The sequence below is a fragment of the Tamandua tetradactyla genome, chromosome 2 (assembly GCF_023851605.1).
Source record: "Tamandua tetradactyla isolate mTamTet1 chromosome 2, mTamTet1.pri, whole genome shotgun sequence".
NCBI classification, from domain to species: Eukaryota; Metazoa; Chordata; class Mammalia; order Pilosa; family Myrmecophagidae; genus Tamandua; species Tamandua tetradactyla.
In genome coordinates, this window is record NC_135328.1 from 187,012,524 (window position 1) to 187,039,696 (window position 27,173).

General features: G+C 44.4%; 1 long non-coding RNA gene across 2 annotated transcripts; it reads left to right on the forward strand.

Annotated features, from left to right (window-relative positions):
• Window positions 1-20,301: 20,301 nt before the first annotated feature.
• Window positions 20,302-25,702, forward strand: LOC143663594 (uncharacterized). 2 transcript variants are annotated; one of them, XR_013166066.1, is made up of 6 exons: window positions 20,302-20,624; window positions 23,241-23,310; window positions 23,464-23,598; window positions 24,387-24,567; window positions 25,172-25,399; window positions 25,593-25,702. It is a non-coding gene; the product is annotated as an uncharacterized LOC143663594 (long non-coding RNA). The 2 variants fall into 2 exon arrangements; XR_013166063.1 differs by having other exon boundaries at window positions 20,302-20,576.
• The last annotated feature ends 1,471 nt before the right edge of the window (window positions 25,703-27,173 follow it).

The window sequence follows — 27,173 nt, forward strand, 5'->3', positions numbered from 1 at the left end:
AGGCACCACCAGGTCACAATGATTGCCTAAAACTTTTGGATGAGCAAATAAAAAGCAAGATCAATTAGGATCAAGAATTTAAGTGGTGACGTGTCTCTCTGTGGCCCTCTGTGGCCGTGCACAATTTGGGTTTCACGGATCCATGTTAGAATCTGATGACAATCATGGCCCTTCTCCCTAGAAAAACACCCATCTTTCATGATCAAATCCTACATACAGTTTCAGAGGAAGTCCCTCGTTCTCCAGGCTCTCAAGGGAACTGGTGCTCTTGAACGGAGAGCTCGTCCCCAATTTCATGACTCCACTGTGCTGGATGCTGATTTGGGGGTTGGCAACAAAGCTACAGAGTCTGCACGAGGCCAGGGACTCTTGGCAGAACTGCCCGTGATGAGTGTGGCTCATCCAACCTGCTCCAATACAGGTTATTAGTCTGTTGGGACTCTCTGGCTAGTAGAGGAACACTGGTCAGATTCTAGACAGCACAGAAAGGAGCCTGGAAATTTGGTCAAATTGAGAGCCAAACAAATGAGAAGGAAAGAGGATGGCCAATATCTGTAGTAGTTCTAGAAAAAGAACTTCAGTGGTTAACTCTGAAAACCCCTTCCTGCCCCAGGCCTCCCTCTGCTGTGTGGCTTGGCATACCTTGGGAGAAAGCAGCATGTCGTGCATGAAGGGCTGAGCCTCGTTGGAAAAAAAACAAACATAATAAGAGCAAGCATATCATCTTTCCCTGTCCATCCCATTCCAGCCAAACTATCTACGTGGTTGCCCCAGGGTTAAAACCCCACCGTACTTCTCAGGATGAATCCTAAGCTTTTTATTATGGATTCACCTCTCTATAAGAATAATAACATCTGTTTTTCACTGAACAGATTCTATGTGTCAGGCAAGGGTTCAGCACTTTACATGCATCATCGCATTTAATCTTAACAACTCATTGAAGTACATGCACGTGGTAAGCAGAATAATGGCCCTCCAAAGATGTCCAGGTCCCGAGCCCAAAACCTGTGAATATGTAACCTTATGTAGCAAAAGAGACTTTGCAGATGCAATTAAGTCAAGGCCTCGTGAGATGAGACGATCTTTGTTATCTGGGGCAGGGACTGGGGCAAGGTGTTGGTGGTAGTGATCTGACCTCAAGAACCCTTATAAGAGGGAGGCAGTAGGAGCAGAGTCAGAGAAGGAGGCATGATGAGGAAGCAGAGGTGAGAGTGATGCAGCCATGAGCCAAGGAATGTGGGCAGCTGAACAAGGCAAGGAGCAGATTCTCCAAAAGGAATGCAGTTCTGCCTACAGCCTGGCGTTAGCCCTACTTTGGACATTTGACTTCTAAAACTGTAAGATAATAAAATGCATTGCTTTCGGCCACCACATTTGTGGTAATTTGTTTCAGAAGTAATAGAAAGCTAATACAAAATGATTATCCTTTTTCGTTTGTTTGTTTATTTCCAGATGTAGCGATCACATCTCAGTGTGGTTGTATGACTGCCCATAATTGCAGAGCTTCTAAGTATCCATGTCTTTGTTCAGTATTGAATCTGTAAATCTGTCTGGTTCTAAAACTTATGACCTTAATTACACAGCAACACTGCCTCAATGGGCTCCAAACCTCCCTCTCAGTCTCATCTCCTGCCACCTCCGCCCATATACTTTACACACAAACCACACTCATCCCTCTGCCTGGAACATCCTTCCCCACCTCACCTTTACACTGTTGAAATCTCTGTGGCCGTCTATCCACAAGAGCCTTCTCTCCCTTCAGAATGAACCACACACTCCTCCCTTATCTTCACTTCATTATAACACATGCTAAATTAGTGTTAGACTGAGTATCGCTCATGAACCACCTGTCTCTGAATCAGAATTCCCCAGGGCATGGCTGTGAAAGCTGAGGTTTTGTGCACTAGAATGTATAGCTAAGGAGCACTGAGGTGGTTATTTGCCTCCCCTTTAGAATCTGAATTTCACAAGGACTGGATCTTTCTTCTTTAGTTCAGTCCTCCACACTGACCCAAAGTGGGCATCTGTCTTAGTGTGCTAATACTGTCAGAACGCAATATACCAGAAACGGAAAGGCTTTTATAAGGGGGATTTATTAAGTTACAAATTTACAGTTCTAAGGCCTTTAAATCATCCAAACTAAGGCACCCAGAGAAAGATACCTTAATTCCAAAGAAAGGCGGAATGGCATCCAGGATTGCTCTGTCAGCGGGGAAGGCACGTGGCTGGCAGATGCTGGTCCTTGTTCCTGGTTCTGTTACTTCCAGCATCTGATTCCAGTGGCTCCCTCTCCAAGTATCTGTTTCCTGACTTAGCTGCTTCAGGACAAAGCTCTGGGTTTCAGCTCTTAGCCTAGCATCTCACAGGAAAGCACATGGCGATGTCTGCTGGACTCTGGTTCCTATCTGGCTTCTTTCTGCTCTTTCATTCCTGATGTCTTCTGGGACTTGGGCATTTCCAAACGTCTGCATCTATACTTTTCTTAAATGCTTCTCTGTGTCGGCTCTTTTTAAGGTTTCCAGTAAACTAATCAAGACCCACCTTGAATGGGTGGAGTCAGATCTCCATCTATTCAAAAGGTCACACCTACAATTGGGTGCATTACATCTCCATGGATACAACCTAATCAAAAGATCCCTTACTACAATATTGAATCAGGGTTAGAAGAACAAGGCTTTTGTGGAGTATATAACAGTTTCAAACCAGCACAGCATCCATAAGTATTTATCAGGTAGGTTCAGAGTCAGGGTGCATATATGGCTTTTTTAGAAGCACTTCCGTAACAATTTCTTTCAGACTCAAAAGACTCAGGCTCCCAGAAAATGATTGTATGTTTCTCACCAAAATGAAGCTGGAGGCAGATACTTGGATTGCTAGTCCCTCAGGGCGGGAGAAGGGGGCAGACCTCAAAAGTGAAGAGGAATTCTTGCTGTGTGTGAGTATGTGCGTGTGTGTGCACGCGCGTGTGTGTGCACACCCTGGAACTTGCAGCCAGAGGGACAGCTGAGGAGCAGTTGGAACCTGGGGTCTGGAACATTCAAACTAATGCGCCCCAAGAACCCCATCCCACAAAACAACCCTGAAAATAAATTTCAGAGTTCCTAATGATGTTTTCTGAGAAGTTGCTTGAAAACTAGAGCTTCAGGCACTCTGATACCCCTCAGATCACCGGTATACCTAGTAGCTTTCATTCACCATTTCAATAAAATTTTTATGTGTCTACTGTGAGGCAGACACTAGGAATATAAAGGTGAACCAGGTAGAAAAGTTCCCTTCCTTCATGGATCTTATTTTCTAGTGCCCTGCGGGTGGATGAGAAAGGACAGTAATAAACTACTTAGGGGGGTGCAAGGGAGGTTCAGTGGTAGAATTCTCAGCTGCCATGCAAGAGACCCAGATTCGATTCCTAGGTCTATGTACTTCTCCCCAAAAAACCAACAAATAAGCAAAACAGACAAAAAAGCAAACAAAAATTCGACAAATGGTGCTGTAATAACAAGACACTCTCATGGAAAAATCATGAAATGTGACCCTGCCATACAGCATACAAAAAAAAAATGCATAAGTAAGGCAATTTCAGGTACTGATAAGTCTCACAAGGTAGTATGATAGTGTGGCAGCTTGTATTTTCCAAAGATGGCCACAGCCATGTTTCTGGTCCTGTGTGTCTTTCTATAACCTTTCTATAAGCCCCCATGAAGAAATGCTCCACCCTCAACACACACACACACACACACATACACACACACTTGCGTCTTGGCAGGCTTGTGACTCACTTGTAACCAATAGAATGTGGCAGAAACAAAGTTTTGTGACTTCCAAGGCTGGTCATAAAAGATGACGCAGTTTCTGCCTTGTGTGATAAAACCTTTGTCCTGAATCCTTAGACCATCATGAGAGCAGTCCAGCTACCCTGAGACTGCCAAGCTGGGAGAAGCCCCAAATTGCCTCCTCCAAGAGACATATAGACAGGCCCTGAGATGGTCTCAGAGAGGGAAAACGAGAGAGAGAGAGATGTCCTCTCAGTGTTCAGCTGCTCCAGCCTCCACTGTTCCAGTCCCAGACATTGTCACTGAAGCTTCATGAGTGATTCTGAGTCAGAACCACCCAGTTGAGCAATTCCCAAGTAGTACCTGACCCCAGAAACTGTGAGAGACATAAAATGGTTGCTGTTGTTTTGTTTTGTTTTGTTTTTTTCACATGGGCAGGCACTGGGAATCGAACCCGGGTCCTCGGGCATGGCAGGCAAGCATTCTTACCTGCTGAGCCACCGTGGCCCGCCTGGTTGCTGTTGTTTAAAGCCACTAAATTTTGGGCTTACTTATTTTGTAACATTAGATAACAGAACAGAGAGTAACTAGAAATAGGGGACTAAGGAATAGGAAAGTCTCTCTTGGGAGGTGACATGCAAGCTGAGGCCTTAGGGACAGAGAAACAGCCATTTGAAGATATGGGAAAAGAACATTCCAGGCAGAGGGAAGATGTGCAATAGTCCTGGGGTAGCAACACTCCGGGAATGTTCACAGAAAAGCAAGGCCAACATGGCTGGGGCATTAGAAATGAGAGGAAGAGTAGAAGGAGATAAATTCAGAAAGGTGAACAGAGGCAGACTCAGGGAGAACCTTTTAAATAAAGTGGCCACATAACCCATGTTTTGGTTTGCTAAAGCTGCTGGAATGCAATATACCAGAAGTGGATTGGCCTTTGAAAGGGGGATTTATTCAGTTACAAGTTACAATTCTAAGGCTATGAAAATGTCCAAATTAAGGCACCAACTAGAGTATATATTCTTAGAAGAAAGGCTACTGGCAACTAGGACACCTCTGTCAGCTGGGAAGACACACGGCAATGCTGCTGTCCTTCCCAACTGGTTTCAACAGCTCTCCCGGATCCTGTTTCCAGTGTCTTTCACTCTAAACATCTGTGCTTCCTCACTTAGCTTCTTCTTTCATGTCTTTGCAATCTGTGCCAGCTCTCAGCAATTTGTGTCAGCTCTTCTAAGGACTCCAGTAAGCTAATTAAGACCTACCTTGAAAAGGTGGGTCACATCTCCATGGAAACAACCTAGTCTAAAGGTCCCACCCAACAACAGGTCTGTCCCCACAAGATTGGATTCAAAGAACATTGCCTTTTCTGGGGCAGATAAGTTGCCTGGGATAGTTCTGGTTTAATTAAGCTTGTTGTTCCAGCATAATCATATGACCATCTGACTTGTAGGTCAAGGTTAAGAGCTTGGACAGTTAATATTGCATTTTCTTCTCACTCTCCACAGTCTCCCAACTGACTCCTGTTCCTCCCCACCCCTATTCTCTCACATTCCACCTGTACCTAAGAGAACTCTTTCCCTCTCAGGCATTCCTCTCCCAACCTTGCTATTTGTTCCACTTTATTCTTACTCATTTTGGAACTCTGTTCTTTCCATGGTGCCAGAGAAACCACTCTGCCTTAAATTTAATGGGAGGTATGAAGTGATTGGCTTCAGTGGCATTTAGAGTACAAAGTTTTGGGTTCAAGTTCTGTATCCAACATGTCCATTGCTTTACTTCCTTAGGCTGTGAGATCTTATTAAGTGAACATTAAAATATCTATATTGCACTGTGGCTGCAAAAAGAACAGGTGACTATTTGTTAGTCAACAGTTGGTTTCAAGCCTGCGGAAGGCTGACAAGAAGAAAGGGATTTTAAATCAAACAAACAAACAAAAAAAGATAATGATTTGTTTTAGCTTCATGGCTGCCAAAGCAAATGCCATGCAATGAGTTGGCTTTAAATAATGGGAATTTATTGGCTCATGGATTGAAGACTAGGAGAAGTCCAAATGAAGGTGTCATCAAGGCCATGCTGGCATACTGGGGCTGGCTGCTGGTGGTCCTTGGTTCTCAGCTCCTCTGTCACATGGCAATGCACATGGCCACCTCTCCTGGCCTCCCCCTTCTCTCCAGAATTCAGCTTCTGGCTCTCCCTCTGTGTGACCTTCCCTCTAAGGCCTTCAGTAATAAGATTAAGAAACCCATCCTGACTCAACCTAGGTCATTCCTTAACCGAAGTAACCTCATCAAGAGGTTCCACTTACAGTAGTTCATACCACAGAAATGGATCACGTCTGTGAACATGCTTTTCTGAAGCGCATAACTCCAAATCACCACAGGATTGGACAGACGAAAGAAATGCCTGATATTTTGAGGGAGAAAACCATTGGAGTAGGGGATAAAAGGTGAGTTCACCCCAAGATTTTAAGATGAAAAGTGCTAGCTGCCTCTCTGAAGCGTCCTCATCTAGAAACCAGAGTCCATAGAGGATAACATCAAGATCTCGTCTGTTAATTAATGAGTTAATGTATGGATTCAAACAGGCCTGAATGCAAATCCCAGTTCTTTCATTTACTAGCTAATAGTTCCTATTCTTGAAGGGTATGGGGCTATTAAACAAAAAGAATATGAAAATACGCATACAGCCATGTACACACTGAGAGATGGTGAGGGTCTGTCTCAACTCCACGTCCTATGAGTTTGTCTCAGTTTGGTTTCTGTGAGACTTCGCTTTCCTTCAATTGCCACCTCCACCCCTTATGCATTCTGGCTTGAACGTGTCTCTGTTCCTTTGCAACCAGTGATCCCCCGACGAGTTTAAAAAAAATGTTGGAGGGTTACCAACCTATTTTGAGGGCATCAAGGAAGATGAAATTGATTATTGCTGCGGGTGTTGGAGGAAGTTTGGGGGCCATGGGCTATGTCTTAAAGCTTAGGTAGGACTTGGGTGTACATTGTCTGGGGGTGAGACTTCTGTGGCGCAGAGATGATCGGAAGAACGGAAGCTGGAAAATGCAGGGTATGTTCAAACACTGGGAAGTGGTACCATCTGTCTGGAGAGAGGGGACCCCGGGACTAGAAAGGTAAACAGGAGCAAGTCCTGATGGCTCCTGAAGGCAGACTCGGGGGCAAGACTTCATTCATATAAAGCAGAGGGTCGCTGAGGACTTCTGAGCCGAGAATAAGGAGTCAGAGAAGATGAGGGGGCGTGAGAGCATGGGTGGGAACGCGACAGCCCCGGAACGGAGACCACAGAGCTGTTGCCGTGTGTGAAGCAGGGTGTGAGGCCATAAACCCCGGGTTAGGGCCAAGGCCGTGAGAATGTATGGTGGGAATTGATTGGATTATTTCCGTGGCAGCAGGAAGGAAAAAAGTCTATGATTGGCCAGCTTGGGTCACGAGCCTACCCCACCCCCCACCAGTGGGCGGGCCAATGGCAGCTCCCCTGACCACGTGGAGTGCTGAGGGAGCTTTCCACAGGAACTGGATGGAAGACAACTGAAACAGGTGCAGCGCAAACAAAAAGAATTTAACCCCCCGTGTGCTAGTATAGTAAAAGGTGGAGCTCACGAAGAGGTCAATCTGGAAGATAAGGAAAAGGTGTAACAGCTCAAAGTCATGGGGATGTTCAGTACAGCATTGTTCTTAGCAGTAAATGTTGGAAACCACCTGAATCTTCAACAGCAAGGGGTAGGATAAATAAATTGTGGACCATCCATTCAATGGAACTGCACACTGGACTTGGAAAGGAATTGGTAGATTTGAACGCATAGGCACGGAAATGTATCCATGAGACAGCAGGGTGTGAAAAAAAAGGGCGGTGAACTGAACAGTATTGTAATATGGTCCTATTTATGTTGATAAAGGGATGTGGCAAATGTTTTCTTTTTTTGTAAACGTTTTTATTGTTAAATATAACATATATACAAAGAAAAGAAAAAGCAATGATATTCAAAGTACACTTCAACAAGTAGTTACAGAATAGACCTCAGAGTTTGTTATGGGTTACCACTCCACTATTTCAGATTTTTCCTTCTAGCTGCTTCAAAGTACCGGAGGCTAAAGGAAATTTTTTTTTCTTTTTTGTGAAAAATAGCATATATACAAAAAAGCGATAGATTTCAAAGTACATTGCAATAATTACTTGTAGAACAGATTTCAGAGTTTGGTGTGGGTTATAATTCCACAATTTTAGGTTTTTAGTTCTAGCTGCTCTAAGATACTGGGGACTACAAGAAATATCAAAATAATGACTCAGCAATCATACTCATTTGTTAAATCCTACCTTCTTGGCTTAACTCCAGCATCACCTTTGATCCTTCTCCCACTCTTTAGGGGGTATTTGGGCTATTCCCAGTCTAATTTTTTCGTGTTGGAAGGGGCTGTGGGATAAGGGGATGGAAGTAGTTGATGTTCTGGAGAGGCTGGCCCCTTTAGGTTTCAGGACTTATCTGGTCCAGGGACCCATCTGGAGGTTATAGGTTTCTGCAAAGTTAACCTAGTGAATGGAACCTTTGTAGAATCTTATATAACACCCTAGGTGTTCTTTTGGATTAGCAGGAATGGTTTCGGTTGGGGTTTGGCAAGTTATGTTAGGTAGCAACGTCCAACTGTAGCTTGCATAAGAGTGACATCCAGAGTAGCCTCTTGACTGTATTTGAACTCTCTCAGCCATTGATACCTTATTTGTTACAGTTCTCTTCCTCCTCTTTGTCAGGATGGCATTGTTGAGCCCATGGTGCAAGGACCAAGCTCATTCCTAGGAGTCATCTCCCATGCCGCCAGGGAGACTTTCACCCCTGGATGTCATGTCCCACATAGAGGGGAGGGCAATGATTTCACTTGCAGAGTTGGGCTTAGAAAGACTGAGGCCACATCTGAGCAACAAGAGAGGTCCTCTGGAAGTAACTCTGAGGCACGCCTATAGGTAGGCTAAGCTGTGCTGCTACATATATAAGCTTCACAAGAACAACCCTATATCAAAGGGCTTGCCCATTGATTTGGGTATCCCTAATATTTGACACAGTATCAAGGGTTCCCCTGGTGGTAAAGTTTAATATTTTTCTCCTGTTCCTCAAGGGACTTTGCCAATACTTTCTGATTAGCTGCTTAATATACTCTGGGATATATCCAGGCATTACATTAAACTGTACAGGATTAACAGCTTTCATTCATACTGTGGGCTCCCTGTGTTTGGATTCTTTCAATTATCTGTTCAGGCAGGTTGAGTTAGACTGTGTGCCACAGAAAATATAGGGTCTGGACAAAATAAACCTTTCTTACTTCGGTCTCAAAGAGTAGATGAGGTTCTAAAATATAGCCAATGTCTTCCTTATTCCTGTCTTCTGAATTACCTTAATCCCAATCTGATCGGCTTCATTCTTAGCACTAAATACCAGGTTATACATATATAAAACAGCCTCTCAAAATCCAGAAACAACCACTTTGGGCTAAATGTGACTGCTATAAAAGTTTACAGTCTAAGCCCCTGTTTTCTTATAAGTATTTGCTAAATGAGACTATACAATAACTGCTCTTTTGTTTCTGGCTTACTTTGCCTCACCAAACGTCCCACAGATTCATTTGCAATGTTGCATGCATCACAACTTTGTTCTTTTTGCAGCAGCACAGTATTCTATCATATGTATACACCATCATTCACCAATCTACTTCTCAGTCAGTGCATCTTCAGCCACCTCCATTCAATAGGCATCATGTATAATACCCAAAGTTAACAGTTGATCAACACTCTCAATTTTAGATAATTTCATTCTTCCCAAGAGAAAGATAACTGTTAAACATACCCTCACCAAATAGAAAACCTGAATCTCCTCTTAACTCTTATCCTTTCCCCCATTTTTTACCCCTGGTGTTGCTGTGGTACTGCTGATGTTTTCCTATTAAACATAGCCCATAGCATGCAATAACAGTTTTCCTCTTATACCTGGAACTTATACACTCTTGGTATAAGATTCATACCTCTGAAATAGTTCATGCAAGAACTTCTTTATATTTGTAGTGTTAATCAGTAGGACACATGAGTCTATACAACCCCCTTCAATCACGTTCACCTTCAATATGGTAATATTACTTACAGACCCACTAGTGAACCACCTTCACTTCTATATTCCCTTACTTTCGAGTTCAACCTCATTAGCTAACCGCTCATCCATCTCTAGCTTCCATGTATCTCTAGTTCTCCTATATTCTGTATTGTAAGCCTCTGATTTTACCTTTACCATGGTCATAAAAGTTGAATCATACAGTATCCGTCTTTTTGTGTCTGGCTTATTTTGCTAGCATTATGTCCTCAAGGTTCATCCATCTTGTCCTGTGGTTCAGGACGTCATTTCGTCTTACCACTGCATAATATTCCATCATATATATATACCACATTTTGTTGATCCACTCATCTGTTGATGGGCACTTGGATTGTTTCCATCTTTTGACAATTGTGAATAATGCTGCTATGAATATCAGTGTGCAAATGTTTTCTTAAAAATTCCAGAAGGGCTGATTCTTATAAGAAAAGCAGTTCACAGAAAATGGCACTTTGCTGAGAGCTATACAAGAGTTTGAGAGTCCCACATCAATAGAGTTCAGGAAGGCACAGCCCAAAGAAAAAGAGATGAATGAAAGGAAGTGAGAAGAGATTTTTAGCAGCTGCTGTGAGACACTTGGAGTAGAAGGAGAGATACCTAAAGCAGACTCGCCCAAAGCCCTGTGTAAGATATGCTGTGAAAAACCCCTGCATCACTTTTTAAAGGAAGCCAACAATAAAGATTTACATTATTCTTTAGACTTCTGGAATCCAAATTTGGGTTATTTTGTTTACGGTGTTGGGAGAACACTGACTTAAAGGCTTTTTAGATATATTTGGGTCTCATATCTATATATGAATATAAACATTTTTAAGAAGTCTGGAAGGACATATACCAAACTGTCAACAGTGGTTATCTCTTAAGGGTGAGATATCAAGGGACTTTTACTTTCTCTGCATTGCTTTTTTTTTTTTTTTTACCAGATCATGCATTATTAGAATAAACAATACAGATGTAAAGAAAGGAAAAGGAAAAAAAAATCTACTAAGATCAGACAAAGGGCACAGTAAATAAATACATGTTAGCAGCAAGCATACTCAGTAAACAGTAATTAAGTGGTAAATTAAATAAATCTAGTAACAAAGACTAAAATGCTGTAAACTGAAGTCAATGGAATAGCTCCCTTCTCCTCTCCTTGCTCCTCCCCAGGGACTAAGCAGGGTCCTTCCTGCTGGGAGCTGAGCTCAGCCCCACTTCCAGGAGGATCCTTAGCTCAGAAAGCTTTAGCCCACACGCTATGACTGGTTCCAGAAAGGGCTGCTGGGAGAGGAGCCTGAGGGCCAGGTTCCCAAGAGGAGACAGAGCCAGCTGCCATGGACAATTTCACGTGTGCCTGAGCCACCCTGCAACGCTCTCTCTTTACCAGGTCTCTTTCTCCTTCTCTCTCTCACTCTCATTCATTTTCTGTCTCTGTAAATCTCTGTTCAGTTCAGCAAACATATGCATGCCAACTCTGCTCTCAGGGAGAGTTGGGGTGGCGTGGGGAGTCCTGAGAAATCCAGGGGAAGCTCATTTGTCCTTAAAGAACTCACACTCCAGAGGGGAGCAAGGCCCCACGAAGGCCCGGGTGGGCAGATCTCTTGCACACACACAAAAAAGGCTTCTGTAGAGTGATGTGAGAGCAAAGTGTAGCCGGCCAATACCTTTGGAAGACTGTGGTGACATCGGAGCAAAGGGGGGAACTTAGGGCAAAGTGCAAGGCAGGCAGAGAGCACAGCTGAGACCATAGTTCCTGGGACTGCACACCCCATGTTCAAGATGTATGGGTGATCTGAGGTGGCAGGAGTGTGGGACATGGGGCAAGGAGCAGGAGGATCCACATCCCAAGCGTGAAGGGCCTTGAATGTCATGCTAAAGATCTGAGACCTCATCCTCCAGGGAGCCAGCAACAGATACAAATTGGAGAATGACAGAGTCAAGTGAGTATTTTAGAAAGACTTCTGGGGAGGCCGTGGAGGACGGGCTGGTAAAACAGTAATAAGGCTGAGATATGATGAGGTTCCAAGCAAAAGCAGCAGCTTTGGGAGTGAGAAGACACTGAGATAACCATACACATCCTTGGGCAGGGGCAGTTGTGATCTTGGGCAGATACCAGCACCCTGTGAATTTCCCCAGCAGATAGTTTAATTCATAGAGGGAACGATGCCATATTGTGTATCATTCATTCATCCTATTGCATATCATTCATTCACCTGACAGACATTAATGGTGCCAACTCTACATCCAGACCAGGCCAGTTGCCAAGTTACATTCACAAATGGAATATAATCTTTTCTATCTAGTAGCTCTGAGTCCAGTAGGGAAGGCAAATATGACTGATGGATTGTAAAAATGACCCCACTTATTCCTCTCCCTGTATGTCTATGCCTTTGCAAAGTGACTTTGGAGTTCCTCTCATAAAATGTGGACTCTATTCCTCATCCCTTGAATATGGGTTTTGGCCATAGAATGTAGCAGGGGTGACTATGTGCCAGTTTCAAGCCCACCCTCCAGAGGCCTTGGATACTGCTTCTTGGTCTCTTGGAATCTTGTCATGCCATGAAAGACCAAATGGTTCAGAGCCAAGTCAGTGCAGTTGTCCCAACTGGGGCTGAAGAAACTTAAGAAAGTACAGCCAAGATTGGCCCAGCCAGCCCAAATCACCAGACCCTCTCCCAATGACTCAGATTCATGAACAATAATACATTTTAATTTTAAGCACAGAGTTTTGGATGGTTTGTTATGCAGCAATAGCTAACTGATGCAGCATGTTAAAAACTAACTTTTTCTAAAAGAATACTATAAAAGCTCATTACCCAGTTGTGACTAGGGAATCCTAAACAGTGTCTAGTCTTATCTTACACCTACTTTGTAGCAGAGATCAGCAATTCATCTTATTTGTGGGAAAACTTTCTCCATGGGTCTCTCCTGATTCTGCACATTTGGGGAGAAAAGATATTGATTGTCTTTGTTCAGGACTATCATTTTTTTTAAGGCTTCATTAACAGATATTTGCCGTTTGTTGACTTTTTTTTAATAGAAAATCCAGTTGTGTGCTTTTATTACAAACTGAAATGAGGTTCTTAAAAACCTCAACTTGACCAGATATGGAACAATTTTAAAACCTCTGAAGGTGTATTGAGAATAACCAAGCTTTTTTAAGAACGCATCTGTCAGTACCAAAGAGAGACGTCTTGATGTGAAAATAGCAAACACCCCACGCTGCATGGATAATGCAGATAGTTTTGGTTATCTGTCAGTGGGCAAATAAACAAGAACTTAAGGTCTTCGGTGCCAATCTTGTGTTCGTCTCTCATTGCTGGAATTTTATATTCACTTCTTGTTGGGCGACTACACTGAATGATGGTGGAGATGATAAGCCGGTATTTACTCAGCCCTGCCCTGCTTAGCCTCAGGAGGAGACAAATTCTTAGCTGGTGAATCGGCTGCCTTTGTCTCTGCCATCCTGGGGTTTAGGGTTTTCTGGGTGTCTCAGCCGGTAATTGAAGTTGTAGCGGTGGGGACACGGAGGTGGCTGCTGGCCTTGGGACTCATCTCCTCCATGTTCCTGATCCTCTTCCTTGCCTTCCTCTCTCAGCTCCTTTGGCAAGGAGAATCGTGGTCAATAGCCCCAGGATATACTCTCCCTCACTGGTCTGCCTTGTTCTCCTGCACGAGGTGGGCAGCATTCTTCATCATACATCCCTGCACAGGAGAGATGGAATAAGGTGGTCAATGCCCAAAGGTCTCCACCTGCAGTAAGGTGGGGTCTGTGGTGGGCAGGGCTGGCAGTTATTGGGCCTGGCCTCCAGGAGCACACTCTGATAACTCCTCCTTTTCCCCACTCTCTCTAATCAGGTCATTCTGCTGGAAATTGCAGGGTGGACCCTTACGATGAAGATAATGTCTATAATGGTTGTAGTCTGCTGCATATTTACTGCTTTGCATAGAATCCGCCACAGCCTGTGACATTTGCTGCCTCGACACTCCTTCAACATCAAATTCCAGTCTCTCCATGGTCTACACGGCCAAGTACTCCCTGGAGTCTACTCTTTATGGCAGTCTGGTGTACAATTGCGTCTTCCTTGGTGTCATTCCTGTTAATGAAACCATATCCATTTCTTACACTGGAACATTTTCTGCCCCCCAAACCTCCATTGTGATGATCTTTTGGTCTCCACCGCAGATGTGAGGCTGCCCAGGCCAATGCTCAGAGGACGGGTGTGGGTGGAACGGGGCCCGGTGTCCACGGCGCTGAGGGTGGGGCCGGGGTGGGGTGGCCGCTGGTCTCTGCCTCACTGCTGGTGGCTGCCGTGGTGGAGACCCGGGCAGGCTGCGGCAGCCTCCCGGGGCATGATGGCCACTAGGCCAGTGGTGGCAGTGGCGCTGGGGCTGCTCAAGGATCTCTGGGTCGGCCTTCTGCTGCCACTGCAGATGGAATCCCAGGACTATCATTTGAAGGATATGTATGTAGTGAACAGCCTTGAAAGCTAGAGATAGCCTCTCCCTCCAGCGGTAAGGAACTTTGTTTGTTGTCCCATATAATAAAGCTAGGTCTCCCTCTAGGGCAAACTTTAGGTGAGCTTACTGCCCGTTATAAAAGATTGGAGCTCCCTAAGCTAGGGAACAAACCCACTGCATATGCAGGCATTGCCCAGCCCTTGTGACGTCACTCTGGGGGAATTGGAGCCAGGGGAGCCTGCACAAATGCTGGCACCCTGGCTGCTGCTGCTGCTGTGAGTAACAACATCCTTTGTTTCTGAGGCAGGAAGTTCATGTCTTCTGCCAGCATCCGTGAAACTGTGGCAAGCTGACTTGTTAACCTGCAAGTAAGATAAAATCTCAGACCCTCCCCACATCTCCATACTTACCGTTTCAGAAATAATTTAATCTTATTCCACTAAACTTTAGTGAATAACAAACCTAAAGCTTTCATGGAAAGAAAGAAGAGCAGCTTATATAGCATATCACACATGAAACTTAGCAAATACTCCCTTGAAAATTTTATTTCCTCCACACAGACCCCCGGTTTTCTCTATAGCCATCAGCTGCTGCTTCTCCCATTGACTCTTCCTCAGTTCAACCCCCATTTAGCCTCCCTCCAGTGCCTTCTCTAACCTTCCCAGCTCTACATTCCCCACCCTGTAGTTTCTTTCCTTAGCTCTTCCCTTATTCAAGCAGAGACATTTGGCACAGGCTTCCCCCAATTTTACCAGTCCAGTCTCCCCCCTACTACCCAGACGAACAATTAAAGGACCCTTCTTGGGCTCCACCCTTCTTAGAAGGTAACTAGATAAGATAAACACTAAATAACTTTTTCCTTTCACAGATAAATTTTCTGCCATAGCAATCCCAACGAAGATGCAAAGTAATGTGTTGTAAAGTCACAGAGGAGGGAAAATTTATTTCAGATTTAGAGGCTAACTCCTAGTAAGCCTTCGAAACAGAAGATGCTCCACTTGACTCTGAGGGTGAGCAGGTTATCCAAAGGCAGAGAGAGCACGGGCCTGCCCAGCAATGGAAATGGAAGAGATGAAGAGAGAGAGACAGAGAGAGAGAGGTAAAGTCACACAGTGATTTCAAGAAACAGCTTGGACTTCTCTGCGGCTGGAGGTCTAAGGAGGGGAAGCCTGAAAGACTGCCATAGGGTCAACCCCAGAAGGCCTGGAAAATGTCAGAGTTTGCTGAACAGATGGACCCATTGAAACCACCTGAAATGCAGCCTGTCAACTGGGTGCTGGACGCACGCGTGCAATTCTTTAAATTTACATATGAAATATCAAAGCATGAGAGCATGTAACCAAAGGAAACACCCACTAATCATAGTTTTCTACAGGAGCACCCTCGCTGACATTTTAATTAACAAGCTGTTCTCCCCCCACTTCGTTTTTAATATAAGGACTTCTTGTTGCTTTAAATCTAAAATTAATTAAGTGAGAGTTCTTCTCCGGAATGGAGTATATGGATCCTGCTAAACGGACGGGAGTGATAAGGTAAGATATATGGCTAGAAGTGGTGGGCATGGAAAAACCGCTTTGCAGCTGAGGTGAACCCAGCCAGCCACAGCCCATTTATTCGCTGAGGCTCTGGGGACCCTGGACTTTTTCCAAGAAATATTCCGTGTGAATCTGAAGCCCAGCTAAGACGTAGAATGACAGAAGCTTTAAGCACTGTTAGAGAGCCCTATGCGATCTGGCCCTGGCCTCTGTCTCTCACCTTAATCTCACACCCTCCCACTCAGTCATAGGCCTAGCCACTTGCCTTCTTGCTATTCCCCAAACATGACAAGCTCATTCCTACATCAGGGTGTTTGCACTTTCCTTCCTATGGTTAGGAAATACTCTTCTGGCACATTTGCATGGCTGGATTGTCTCAGGTGGAAGGTGGCCTCTTTCTCACTCTCGATACTTTTTCTAACTACCTTATTTAAAATACTAATCAATCCATACCACAAGTACCACCATTACCCTGATTTATTGTCCTCACAGCACTTACTACTAAGCAAAACCATGTCATTGATATGTTTGCTCTCTGTCTCCCTCCACTAGAATGGAAGCTCTAAGACAGCAGCCATCTGTGCCTTGGTCACTGATGCTTCCCCACACTTAGCACTTAGCTGGTGCTCAGTAAATATTTGTTGAATGGAAGGATGCCCTTCCTTCTGCTTCAAATGTTCTTTCCCCTCACTTCCTCCTCTCCTTTTTTTCCTCCTTTGCTTGACTGACTCATGTGCATTCTTCTGATTCCAGCTTAAATGACATTTCTTGACTCTTTTGACCTGGGCCAGAACCCTTTCTGATACTCTCCTTTGCAGAATGCATTATAACTGAAATTCATAATTATTAAAATTAAATCCTTATTGTCCAACAAGAATTAAGCTCCATAAGGACAAGGTAGTGCTTAAATATTCCATAATTAGTAGCTGCTCTTTTTTTAAATACTTTTATTGAGAAATCTTTACACACATGCATTCCATACATGGTATACAATCAATGGCTCACAATACCATCACATGGTGTGTATTCATCACCATGAAGATTTTTTTCCAAACGTTTGCGTCTCTCCAGAAAAAGAAATAAAAAAGGAAAAAGAAAAAACTCATGCTTACCATACCCTTCACCCTTCTTCTCATTGACCACTAGTATTTCCATCTACCCAATTTATTTTACCCTTTGTCCCCCTTATTGTTTATTTGTTTTTTATCCATATCTTTTTACTCATCTGTCCATACCTGGATAAAAGGAGCATCAGACACCAGATTTTCACCATCACACAGTCACATTGTGAAAGTTATATCCTTATATACTCTCTTCAAGAACCAGAGCTACTGAAACACAGCTCGAAAGTTTTAGGTACTTCCCTCCAGCCACTTCAATACACCATAAACTCAAAAGGGGATATCTACATAATGCATAAGAATAACCTCCAAGATAACTTCTCTGGCGCTGTTTGAAATTTCTGTCTCTGAAACTTTATTTTGTCTCATTTCTCTCTTCCCCTTTTGTCAAGGAGGCTTTCTCAATCCCATGATGCTGGGTCCTGGCTTGTCCTGGGATTTCTGTCCCATGTTGCCAGGGAGATTTACACCCCTGGGAGTCATGTCCCTTGTAGGGGGAAGGGCAGTGAGTTCACCTGCCAATTTGGCTTAGAGAGAGAGAAAGAGATCACATTTGAGCAACAAAAGAGGTTCTCTGGGAGTGAAATAGCTGCTGTTTTAACTTTATTTTTATCACTTTCATCATCACCACCACAATCATCTTGCAGGGTCTTCTGTTCAAGGCAAGCAGACGGCAAATCTGCTAAGATAGCATCAGATGCAGCCAGGCTCTGTCTAGGTTATGTGAAGGTGTTTTAAGGGTGGTGGGGGCAGGGACTCTGTATCATCTGAGTTAAAGGTTTGTAGTATAAGAATTCTTCACACAAACAGTAATAAGCAAGATAGCACTGAGGTCCCTTTTGTTATCAAACTTGTTCCTCCAGGCAATGAGTCAGCTGTATAGTATCCCATCATTCTGAATATAACATATCGTATTTATCTAGTCTCCTCTGGATGGACAGTTTAGGCTGTTTTTAGGTTTTTGCTATGACAAATAATTCAGTACTTAACCTTTCACTCTCCTGCTCCCAGATCTTCTCCTGTCTACTGAATTGTTCCCATTGTCCAGCATACATATTGTAATTTCTCTCATCTTAAAAAAAAATAGCAATGAAAAAAAAAAAAGAACCCAGTCACTTTGCATTCATTCCAGCTGTCATCACATTCCTATGCTCTGCTTTACAGCAAAGCTCAAAACAGTTGCTTCTACTCAGTGCATTCACTACTCCTATTTTCTTTTGAGCCCACTCCCATCAGGCTTTCACTTTCGCTGCTCCAAAACAACACGTGTCAAGGTCGGCAGTGACCTCCATGCTGCTGAATCCCACAGCCAGCTCTCAGGTTTGTCCTCCTTAATCTTCGACATCATTTGGCTTATTTTTTCCTCTTTCTTGGAAACTCTGTTCCCTGCCCTTTTGCTTGGTTCTTGCCTGAGAAGGGCCATTTTTTCTCAATCTCCTTTTCTGATTTCTCTTTCTCTCTCTGTCTTCTAGACCTGAGACCTCTTCTCTTCACCACCTACACTCAGTCCCTGGAGAAGTCATCAGACCCACAGCTTTAAATATATCTACACCCTGCTAGCTCTCAAGTCTGTATTACCAGTCCTGACCTCGCCCCTGCCCTTATAAACTCAGCTGCCTTCTTGACGCCCTTGCCTGAATGGTAAATAGGTTTATTGAATTTAACATGTCCAAAATCAAACACACACACCCCTGTTATCTCAAAGTCTCCCCTCCTCTTCATAAATGGCAACTCCATTCTTCCAGGTGCTCAGACCAAAAACTTTGTTGTCAACCTGGACTCTCCTTTTTTCCACACCCTGTATTCAGTCTTTCAGCAAATCCCATCAGCTGTACCTTCAGCATGTAGCCAGAACTCATTCTGGCTACACCTCTACTGCTACCACCATATCCAAGCCATCATCATCTCTCACCCAAATTATCGTGATAGTCCTTCATGCTCTCCCAACCTTACACTTCCCACCCGTTTATCTGCAATACCAGGCTAAGACGGGCTTTTTAAAACAATGTAAAAAATCACATTGTTTCTCTGCTTAAATCTCTGCAATGATTTCCCATCTCACTCACAGGAAAAGCTAAAATCTTTACAGAAGCTGAAGGGCTCCTCATGAACTGCACACCCCACATCACCATAAAAAGACTTCATCTCTTACAACGCCCCCACCCCTGTCCTCACCCCACCACTCAACCTACTCCAGCCACAATTGCTGTTTCTCAAACTCACCAGTCATGTCACCATCCCAAGCCTTTGCACTGGCTAGACCTTCTGTAAGGACTATTTCCCTCCCCCAACCCCAACACATGCACATATCCACACGCTTCACTCGGCTTCATCATCCATTTCTTATCGGAATGACCTTCCCTAACTGCCCTACAGAATTAGCAGCTCCCTCCCCAAGACCTCTCCTTCCACTTTACCTTGCTTTACTTTTCTCCAGCAAACTTATCACCATCTATCGTACTCTTTGTTTAACTTATTTAATCATTTATTGATTATTACTGTCTCTCCCGACATAGAATGTGACTGTATGAAAGACGAGGGTTGTGTGCATTTTGTTTACTGCTCTGTCCCTAGTACGTAGTATACATAGTAGGTGCATAATTCATATTTGTGATATGAATAAATGAATGAAAGGACATCTAAATCTACATCTTTATGCACACATGGGTTACCCTAGATCAGAGACAGGGAGTAGAAATGTTCATTAACAGAGTGTGTGCAATTTCAATTTTCCCAGGTACAACTGAATTTTCTCCAAAGTGGCTGGCATGTGAGTTTCCCATTTTCCCATGTTCTGTCCAACACTACATTTTTGCCAAACTGAGGGGTGAAAGTGGCATCATGTTGTTTTAATTTGTGTATCTCTGATGAAATTGAGCGTCTTTTTGTTGTTTCCTGTTCATTGTTCCATTATTGCCTGTGTCTTCTTTGCTCATTTTTCCATTGGGTTGTCTGTTTTCCAGGTAGTATGTTTGAATCTACCTCCGGTGGAATGAGAGTACAGTTCCAATGTGGAACGCTTGAGAAGACTGCAAGAATCTAGAGGGAAGGTAATAGGGAGAGCCTAGGGTAATAGGAAGTCCTAGCTTCCAGCCTTGTTTCTGCTAATGCTTTGCTGTGTGACCTTGGAAGAGTCAATTGGCCTCTCTGGGCCTCATTTCCCTTTCTGACAATAGAAAAAAATCTATTCGGATGCTCTACAAGTTACTTCCATCTGTAGGGTTTTTGATGCAACTCATTTCACTATTATTTATTGGGCAACTTTATGTGCTGGGTCCTCTTCTAGGTACTGAGGATGTGTCTGTGAACAAGAGAGACAAAGTCTTGCTCTCATGAAGTTTGTAGTCTAAAGAGGCAAGACAGAAAATAACAGAGAAACAAGTAAATGATATCAAATCAGGCAGTGCTAAGTGCCATGAAGAAGAGTGATGATGTGGGAGGAGCTGTCACAAAAAACCTTTATGAGGAGGTATTTGACCTGGGACCTGAATGATGAGATGATCCAACACAGGAAAGATCTTGGGGAAAATGCAGTCAAAGCAGAAGGAGCAAAAAGCATAAAGGCCCCAAGGTGGGAATAAGCTTAGCAGTTTTGAGGAAAAGGAAGACGATAGATGAGGTTAGAATGAAGGAACTATAATATGCAAGTGTCTTGGGGAGAACATTCTAATCAGAAGAAACAGCCGTGCACAGGCCATAAAGAGGGGAAACAAATACGGCTCACTGGAGGGACTCAAAGACTCTACTACTGCTGGGGCAGAGGAAAAGAGAAGAGGGGCGGGCACTGGGGTGGGTGAGGGAGGCAGGGTGAGCTGCATCTCCTAGTATGGTATTCTAATAGCTCTGGACTTTATCCTACAAAAAACAATGAGAGGAGAATGGAAGCTTTTATGCAGGGGAGTCATGTGTCCAGATTTACTTCTTCAAGAGAGCAAGCACCCTGGCTGCTACATGGAACATGCAAGAGGAGGACAAAGCAGCGTTAGTGGGACCAGTTAGGAGGCTAGAGTAGACATTCCTATGACTGCTCAACTTCTGAAAGCCCTTCTTGGATTTGGGGACCCACCATTTTCAGAGTCCTAGGAGGAGGTAGGGCCTGCTCCAACACCCCAGAAAGCTGAAATGACAGGGACCCGGCCACTTTGACCCCTGAAGCTAGAGCAGGCCATAAGCCGGGATAGTCAATGCTCCTACTTGGCGTATGGATCTGGAGCCAGTGACAGAGGGCACCAGGGGCTGTTTGGAAGTCGCCCCACTGCTGGGATGGTGGCACATGCAGGGATTCACTGCGCTGAGGAGTCCCAGAGGAAGAGCTTCTTTGTTTTAAGGCAGGCAGGAGCCAGGAGGACACTGCGATATTTAGGAAAGCAGAGGCCCCAACCAAAGGAAGCAACCACTGTTCAGCCCAGCGCTAGCAACTGGGGCCAGGCAGGAAATCAAGCCCAGTGGAGCCGGATCTTCAGATTTCCCAGAAGAATCCAATTTTTAATGTAAAATCTCCCAGTTTTTATGTGAAAGCTGGAGTCAAATTTTAAAAACCGTGCACGTTGTGGCAGGGAGGTCAGACCTAACCTGCCAGGCCACTAGTTTGTAGCCTCTCTTCTCATGTTTTATCCTTTTAACAACAGCAAGTCCTTACTTACATCTAACCAAGTGAAAATGGGAGCATTTGAGCAGAGGACCAGAAAACAGTCAGCTGGAGATGGACGTTTCTTGGCTAAAAGGAAGCAGCTGAGCTACTGCTCCCTAAAGTTCAAAAGTCCAAGGGCAGGGGTGAGCTGAAGCCAGAGAAAAGGAAGTCTTGGAACTTGTGGATTAAAGTAGCTGGAAGTGGGATGGAGAAGGCCAAGCGCAGGGAAGTAGAAAGCATATGCCCAGCGAACCAAGCATCCCTCCTTTGGGGGTTGGTCCTGCCTGTCCCAGGAGCATCACATGTCTTCTAGAGAGATACGGCCAACATCAGGCAGTTTAGAAGCAGTGATCCAAGAGACCTGGGCTCTACCAACAATTCACCAAGTGACCCTGGACCTGTCACCAGCCCTTCCTGGGCTTTACTTTTCCTGTCTGCACCATGAAGGGGTGGAGCTAAGCTGGGCCCTAAGAGCATGTCCAACTCTGTTCCCCTGTGCAACTCGGATCCCTGGCCCCGACTGCTGTGCAATGAGCTAGCAGCCTCTCTGGTGATGTTTGCTGGGTGGCTGCAGAAGCATGCTGAGACCTCCCCCCACCACACACTGAGCAATCATTTCTGGAATAACTTCAGATTCAAGCAGCTTTTGTAAACTGCCCCGTTTAAATTAAAACAAATCAATATGCTTTCTAAAATTTAGTCTCAGCTAAACAGCTGTGACAGTTCATAGCAACCTGAACTTGAAATGAACCCACCCTACGTATAAATAAAGCCTTTGATGTCTTCATTAGTTTCTCACATGCCATTTTTTCACAGTCTATCAGGCTAAGTGCTTTGCAACTTATATATATTTTTGCAGGAGGAGTATTTAACCTTCTGATTAGTCACCACAAGCAGCACAATGACAGAAACCCTGATTTTGCACACAATGAATTTATTGATAGATTTAGCCCATTAGCTGTATTTACCTGTCAGTTCTATGGACACTAATGAGTTGTTTTTCAAGGACTAATGAGAACTGTAATGGCTAATGGATGTTTACAGCTTCACCGCGCCGCACCATGTGATGCCGTGAGCACCCTCTCCCGTCCCTCCAAGTCTTTAATTGGCACCATCAGAGGACTCTTTAATTACATTTGAGCAGACAATAAAGATCCCGGCCAAATCAATGAGAAGAAGGCAGCGGGATTCCACAGGAGGCTGGTCACTCTGACGGGCACCAGCCCAATGCTCCAGCCAGCACGAGGGTGGCTTCCCTCGTGACACCCTTTGGCAAGAGACATTGTTGAGGAACATCCGGGCAAGGCATGTCTCTACAGATGTACCTTTTAGCTGGGCTTGGAGAGCAGGGCTGGAGGTCATTGTCCTGCCAGGGAAGTACTGTCTACAGAGGCACTGGAAAAAGAGCACTCCTGGATTTAAACATTTTTATTCATCAGGGACGTCTTAAGATGCATGACATCCAACTGTCAGGTCCTGGCTAAGGTTAATATGAACCAGATAATCTTAACATTAGCAGGGGAGAATTGGCTAACGATAAACTTATAAAGAAACCCCTATTTACAATATTTATTCACTCATTCATGCGTTTATCCATTCATTTAGCATTTGTCAAGTACTCACTGAAGATACTATGCACCCCAAAAAAGGCAGACATACAGTGACATCTCACCAAGTAGGTAACTTTTGGGAAATAGCACTTATATTTACAACATTTAAATGCCTTTAAAGAAATGCAAGTGTAATATTTTCAGTTGCATAAAATCCTGCAAAGCTAGTATTTCCATTCCAGGGTCTCATACTTTCTGGACCTACTGTTCTGTTTCAGATCGAGATCCAGGAACCAGATGGCTTAACAGTACCTTGTTCTGTATAGATGATGGAGCTACTGTTGAGCAATTCGTCACAGAAAGGGCAGAGATTGCCTTGGTTGGTTAATCGAATCTTCCTTTGGATGAGGCTGGTGAGGATGGGAAGGACCCTGGGGACCAATTCATGACAGGAGCAGGTTATGGGATGTGAAGGAACTGGGGAAGTTAAGCATCAAGAAGCATGAACTGGTATGATGGGTAGAGGGGGGATACTTTTGACAGAGGACATTTGGTGACCCGAAGTGATCACGCAAAGATCACTGGGCATGAGGTGCAGGAAGACAGTGTACTGAAGACCTACCTTGATCTTTTCCAGGACCCGCAATTGACTCTACTGCTGGACGTGTCTTGACCTTTCCCAGCACCCTACCCAATCCTGAGAGGGAGAACTAACCTTTCCTGGTGCCTCCTCATCACCATGAACACATTCAATTTGGTGATGAGGATGTTGCTAGAGAAAAATTAGAAGAGCAGTTTCCATAGAGTAGCGGGGGTGGAAGCCAGATTGCACAAGGATTAGGGAAGGAGTGGGTGGTGAGGAAGTGGCAGCAGTGACAAGTTGAATGATGGAGAGAGATAGAGCAGTCACTCAAGAGGGTCAGGAGGACTTAACACGTTGTAAGTTTCTAGGAAGATGTCAGCTGAAAGGGAAAGATTGGATGTGCACAAAAGGGGGGATGACTGATAAAGTATGTCTCAGAGATATGGGGTGAGAATTGGAAAAGAGGGATTGGCCTTCGAGCAAGAGTGGGACCCTACCTCCAATAATGAAGGTAGCAGGGATGGGTGAGGGGCAATGAAGAGGCCCAGCATATTTGAAGTAGAGAAGAGGGAAACAAAAGGAGCTTCAGTCTCTCTTTGTTCTGTTCTCTGAGACCAGGAGATCTCCGTCATTTCAGCCCACTGCTTGGAGGAGCAGGAAGGAAGTTTGGAGCAACAACTCTGGGGCTCTCGATCAGAGATCATCAAGAATAAAATGATTGGAGAGGACCCCATTAGGCCCCACAGAAACTGTCTTCAGGGCATTTGATCAACAAGGCTGTGTGACTCTGCACAGGAAGGTAAAGAAGAAGTAGAATGGGTTTTCCCAGAGTTCAGGATTGGCAGAGAACTGTGGGCAGTCAAGGGCGTAAACGATACTTGGAAGTCGTGAGACCATGGGTTTGCGGCTGGGAGTCTAGAGGAGGTGGATGGACGATGAGAGTAAAGCAAAACAGAAAGTGGAGAGCCTATTAGGGATGAAGAGAAAGTTCAGACAAAAGGATATGGGGAAGGCAAGGGAGTTTGGGAGTCAGGAGTGTTTGGAAGCTTACCCCAGGCTAACTCAGCTATTGACAACAGGACCCTTCCTCAGAAGTGGTTTGTCCCATAGCCTAAAACAGCCTTATCAGGAAAGGGAGGCCATAAGCAGCCTTTTTCTTCCTAACACCAGACAGGGATCAGAGTTGGTCGTACTTTTTCACTAGGTCCAAGTATCTGGTATATCGTAAGTGAATTCTTGGCTCCCTTGTGCCCCGAAGTGATAGCCTTCCTCCAAGGTGTGGCAGGGCTCCCACTTCATTTCCCAAAGCCAACACCTTTAGTCTTTGTTGGAACAGAAACATTCCCAAATCCCAGCCTGCCAGGAATAGGCTCATCCTGGCATTTCCTTTCTGGATCTTGCAGAACTCTTCGTCTGGGAGTATCCTGTGTTGAATTCTCCTGGGCACTTGAAATGGGTAGACAACCAGAGAGACCCAACACTCTGGCTCACATTTTAAAAACTCTCCTAAATCCCTGGAACCTTTGGATAGTGAAGTCCTCAACTGCATCAAGCTAGAGTTCCCAAGACTCTTTGGCCCTGAAAAATCTCTGCTGAGATAATGAAGTCACAAAGGACCAAGTTGGAAGCAGGTGAGGTGGAAGCCTGAGCTAGGTATTGTATCACTGAAGAAAGGGGAGAATGAAGAGGATGAAAGTGGACGTGGGTCAGGCCAGCCCCCACCCTGTACTTCATTCCCTCAACAAACATTTATTGAGCAAATACTTATTATGTGCCAAGTTCTGTGCTTTGCAGGGCAGATATCTAGATACATTTATTTCACAGTTGTGAAGAAAAGATGAAAACAATGCAATTAGTGGTATGAGAGTGAAAGGAAAAGGTGCCATGGGAGAAGAGGATGGAGCACCAACCCACCTTTTTGGAAGAGATGATGTCTGAGCTGAGTCTTACAGAATGAATAAAAGTAAGTAGGAGAGACATCTCCAAAAGAAAAAGCAAGAAATTATGTTCATTCATTTATTCAACAAATATTTATTCAGTGCCTCAATCTGTAAGGCACTGTCCTAGGGGCTGGAGATAAAGCAGTAAGCAAAAGAGCCCAAATCCCTGACTCTACTGAGTACACACTAGGGTAAAGATAGCCATGTAGGGAGGGTCTGTAAAAGTTCTCAGCATGACTAGAACCAAAGATGTTAAAGGGTTACTACTAAGAGATAAGATTGAGGAGGTGTGCAGGGGTGAAATGTTACGGGTCTTGTATTCCATAAGGAGCTCAGAGCTTCTGCTGAAAGCAGTAGAAGGACCACATAATCTCCATTTTAGTCAGGCAGTAGTAGGAAGGGTTGAAAGTAGAATAAAACTCAGTGTTGACAGACTAGTTAATAGACTGCTGGAATGCTCCAGATGAGAAACTGGGGGGTGGCAATGAGTAAGGAGAGAAGCAGAGAAATTGTAGGACTGATTGTTTTAAAGAGGTAGTGTCAATAGAACTGGTTGGCCTGTTGGACAAGGAAGAAAAAAGAAATTGGGATAACACCCAGGATTCTTATATCCAGGTAGCTGGGGGGATGATGGTACTAAGCAGAACACAGGTGGAAGTGGAGATTCAAGGGAAAGCTGGTGACTTTTAGGAGCTACTGAGTGTCACTGAGGAAACAATGCCAGAATGCATATATATATATATATAAGTCTGAAGCTTGGGAGAGAAATCTGGACTGGGGAGTCATCAGAGTACCAATGAAGAAGCCGAGGCCATGGGAGAGTATGAGAGCCCACAGGGACAGCATTTGTGATATGAGAGAGGAGGGATGAGATCCTAGAGGATGACTGACATTTATGGAGAAGAACTGAGGCAGAAGAACTGAGAGGGGCATGAAAGACATGAAGAGATACAGGAGATACTAGTGTCAGAGAAATGAGGCAGCAGAAGGTTTCAAAAGAAAGAAACAGCACAGAGAAGTCCTGGGGGATGAAGACCAGAGTGGATAGGGGACAGCAGTGAGGGAAGTTAAGGAAATGGAGACATTCCCCAACCTTCCAAGACTCTGGCACTGAAAAGAAGAGAGAAAAGGCAACAAGGATAAGCAGCCATCAGGTTGAGAGAGGAAGATTTATTTTTAGATGAAAAATGCTCAGCTTGTTCAAAATGAAAGAAGAAATATCTAAGAGAGAAGAAGAGGAAGAGTGAGGCTGGACCGATGAGACAGTGAGGAAGTGACTCGCAGTGTACAGTCAAGGGTGGATCTGAAGGACTGGACGCAGAGCATGCATTCAGGATTGGCCTGAACAGGACTGGAGGAACAGCTCTGCCTCCCAGAAGGGAGAAAGAAGATAGGTATGGGATTGGGTATGGATAGGTGGATGATTGAGAATTTGGAGGAGAGGGAGGATGTGGAAGGAGGGTGA